Source organism: Coregonus clupeaformis, unplaced genomic scaffold (genome assembly GCF_020615455.1).
Source record: "Coregonus clupeaformis isolate EN_2021a unplaced genomic scaffold, ASM2061545v1 scaf0415, whole genome shotgun sequence".
Lineage (NCBI taxonomy): Eukaryota > Metazoa > Chordata > Actinopteri > Salmoniformes > Salmonidae > Coregonus > Coregonus clupeaformis.
Genome location: NW_025533870.1, coordinates 71,435 through 75,780, shown reverse-complemented (window position 1 = coordinate 75,780; position 4,346 = coordinate 71,435). Strand labels below are relative to the sequence as shown.

The following is a 4,346-nucleotide window of genomic DNA, read 5'->3' as shown; positions in this document are numbered from 1 at the left end:
AAGCTCCTTCTGGTTCATTTTCCTCAGGACGTGCAGTGTGATCTTCAGAGCCCCCTCTCTGGCACTGCTCTCCTGCTTCTCATCTTCAGCATCCACCACTTCCTTATCCTGCTTCTGACTCTCAAAGCCTTCTGGGAGTTCTGGACTTAGAATCCTCTTGAACATCTTCAGCTCCTTCTTCACAAATGTCATAATATTCTCTTCAAGCAACTGAAATAAATCAAGTAAATAAGTTAAGCAAGAGACTAAATGCTTTCTCATTAACACATTAATGAATGATTGACAGATCAACTTTACTTGAGGTAAACAAAACAAATGTACATAACAGGACCACATACACTGAATATGGAGGCCAGGTCTGTTTGACTCAGGGAAGACTGACCACTGAGAATCTCTGACTCTGATCTCTCCTGTTGGTTTCTGTGGACAAAACATCAGATTACATCTCCTCATCCAGGGAGTACACACACACACACACACACACACACACACACACACACGCACCCACACACACACACAGAGGGAGGGAATGTAGTGTTTGTTTAATATTGTTTTAGGACTATGAAAATGGAAAAAAGGGTTAGCCTATGGATTTTGAAAACAACAAAAATAAATGGGAAAATGTGAGAGGAGAAATGACTAGAGACAGTGTTGTTTAACTCACTGACCATGACCCATGAGTTCTTCTTACCTTTGTTCAGTAGAAAAGTATCCCTCTCTAAACATTATAGGATGGTCCATAGACTCGTCACTCTTCATGGACACACAGCTGGGTACAGGGGAGGCTGGTCTCTCCCCTGCTTGATTGGGCTTCAACATAACAGAGACAAACATTACATCTCTCATCTACTCTGAGCTCAGATGGGGAAACAAGAGTTTCATTCCAAAACGCTATATATCCATTTTCAGAAATGTTCGTAAATTAGCTTCTATTGTTTAAAGAAATTATCAAATAAATGGTTGTGTTTTTTTCACTATCTAATCATGGCATGGTGTTGTTCAATGACAGGCATGTGTTTGATTAAAATCACTCACTTAATGGCTTCATTTCAGAGGATATTAGAAATAGCCTAACGGACATGGAGTGGGTTATGAACTTTTCCCACACAAGGTGCCTTTTGTTCATAAATAAGGCAGCGTGCTTTTGGAGGGTTAGACCATGAGGGAACCCATCGAGCGCACAACTGTCGATTAGGCGACTGGTTGCTTGAGAGCTTCAAAATAAAATGAATGAAACAGCCGTGTTTACGATGGGAAATACAACAACGAACAAGTGGAGGACTCTTTGAACAGGCAGCTGGAGTCTGGAGAAGAGGATTGGCAGAACCTATTAAGAAGACAGTCCGTGACAGCAGCATATCCAGCTACATCACAGAATGAGGTTGAAGTACTCTATCTCCCTTGTCTTCATTGTGGCACTGGTCATCATTGAGAAGGAAAAACAATATTATCTCATGGGTCTCAGACAAGCTCACCCCAAAGCAGACCCCCAGACACCCCTCCAGCCCAGTAACTCTGCCCCAGCCTCAGCCCTGGGTCTCCTGAAGTTCAATGGCTCCTCCTTCACTACGCTGAGCAAGCTGGACCCTGCTTTCACCCTCATGAAGAGACGTCTGGAGAACTACACCGAGCAGAGGTCAGAGGTCATAGGATCAGCAGGAAACAGAAAGCACATCCTCCTATTGGCCACCACGCGGACAGGCTCCTCCTTCGGTGGGCGAGTTCTTCAACCAGCAGGGCGACAACATGTTCTACCTGTTTGAGCCGCTGTGGCACGTCGAGAGATCGCTGGCGTTAGAGACCGGCGGGACCAATGACACGGCCGCCGCCCGGGCCTACCAGAAGTCCTCCAGGGGCTCTTCCTGTGCGACTTCACCCCCTCTGGAGAGCTTTATTGACCCACTTCCTGTAGACCACGTCATCTCAGCCCTGTTCAGGAGAGAATCTAGCAGCTCTCTCTGTGAGGAGTCCGTCTGTAGCCCGTTTGTTAAGAAAGTATTTGAGCGCTACCACTGCCGGACCAGGAAGTGTGGTCCCCTCAACCTGACCATGGCGTCCGAGTCATGCCAGCAGAAGGAGCACAGGGCCATTAAATCCGTCCCGGGTGCGTCAGCTGGAGACCCTGAGACCCCTCGCTGAGGACCCTCGTCTGGATATCAAGTTCATCCAGCTGGTGAGGGACCCCAGGCGGTTCTGGCCTCCACGCATGGTGGCCTTCTCTGCAAAGTACAACAACTGGAAGAAGTGGGCCGTGGACGGGACGTGCCCATTGACGGCAACGAGGTGAGGAAGCTGAAAGGGAACTGTGACAACATCAGGATGTCTGCGGAGGTGGGCCTGAGGCAGCCGTCGTGGCTGAGGCGGAGGTACATGCTAGTACGGTACAAGGATATCGCTAGATTCCCTATGAGGAAGGCAGCAGAGATGTACAAGTTCACCGGGATCCCGTTCACTCCTCAGGTGAAAGACTGGGTACTAAAGAACACCCAGGCTTCCAATGAGACTAGCGGAGTGTATTCAACACAGAAGAACTCCTCCCGAGCAAGTAGAGAAATGGAGGTTCAGCATACCGTACAAACTAGCCCAGGTGGTGCAGAGAGTTTGTGGACCCACGATGAAACTGTTTGGGTACAGGTTTGTGAACAGCGAGGCGATGCTGACGGACAAGTCTATCAGTTTGATCGAAGAAAAGGTTTTCATACAAAACTTTTCGTAGACATTGTACTGTAACTCTGAACTCTGCTCAACAGACAAAGTGGACATACAGATACGATTATGAAGTGATTGTTGTGAGGATATTTATTGGGGACTGTACTAGTCTACAACAGAGTAATGTATAAGACCCTTTATATATATATATATATATATATATATATATATATATATTAAATGATAACATGTTACACTCCAGGGTGTAGAAAGAAATACACATTTATGTGTGTAATTGTGGAAAAAACGATTGAATGAAGACAAAAACAGGTACTACCTTTTAACGCTTTACAGGGATATTTAACAAAAGAAAACCCTTGTTTTATGAGTTTATATGGTATTAAAGTTGTTTGTTACGCACCTTTGTCACCTTGTCACCCCAAACCAAGTCATACTTTTAACCAAATCTGGTTGTAGAGTGGCCAAGCTTGAGTCCTTGAAGAGTTTGCCAATTGAAATGTATTTTTTTTCTGTCAAGCTAGCCATGGAGTTAATAACAGTAGCTGCTTTTGAACTGAGCTGTAGAGAAGGTAGCTAAATGAATGACTTGCTCTGTGTGTGTGGATAGCAGGATACTAGTAGGGCATTCCAAGGTTTTGGTCTTGTATTTTCTATATCATTTACCATAAAGAAGGGATGTTCTTTCATGTTAATTTAATATATTATTTTATTTGTATTGAGATTGAGAGATTATGGCTATGGCTTTTGCACATGCTACATAGATGGATAGTTTTCTCCCCGCTAACTGATGGGACCCATATTTCCAGACCTGGGTTCAAATAGTATTAGAAATCTTTCATATACTTTTAGCATTTGCTTTAGCCTGCCAGGAGCGGTGTTTGCAGTATTGCGATTAGTCTATTGGTTAATAGCACCAGGCAAGCTCAATCAAGCCTAGCCAAAATAATATTATTATTTTGAATACTATTTGAACCCAGGTCTGCTTCACGCACACATAGGCTAGGTGGCTGAGTAGCTGTACATGCATGTTACTGTTTTAGTTTTAATTGGCTGTTAGTGTTTCACATTGTGGAAGTCGACGGTGAGTGTAGCGACTCATTCTGTAGAAACAGATGTCTACAGTGGTTTTGTATGTACAGACAGACTGCTTCCCAAATGGCTTCCTATTCCCCATAGTGCACTATAGGGAATAGACACAGACATTCCTCCTGCAGCTGGTTTGCAGAATTGTGTGAGATTAATCAGCAGCTTTCTGTCCATTGACACTAGTCTCCTGGCTGGTGATAATGGAAGAGAAGAGGCTCTGTCGTAGCCGGCCGCGACCGGGAGACCCATGGGGCGGCGCACAATTGACCCAGCGTCGTCCAGGGTAGGGGAGGGAATGGCCAGCAGGGGATGTAGCTCAGTTGGTAGAGCATGGCGTTTGCAACGCCAGGGTTGTGGGTTCGATAAAATAATGTATGTGCTAACTGTAAGTCGCTCTGGATAAGAGCGTCTGCTAAATGACTAAAATGTAAATGTAAATGATATTGTTATGTGTATTAATATAGTTGATGATATTGTTATGTGTATTAATATAGTTGATGATATTGTTATGTGTATTCATATAGTTGATGATATTGTTATGTGTATTAATATAGTTGATGATATTGTTATGTGTATTAATATAGTTGATG

General features: G+C 44.2%; 1 pseudogene; it reads left to right on the top strand.

Moving 5' to 3' along the window:
* Window positions 1-1,376: 1,376 nt before the first annotated feature.
* Window positions 1,377-3,021, top strand: LOC121559206 (annotated as a pseudogene).
* Window positions 3,022-4,346: the final 1,325 nt, after the last annotated feature.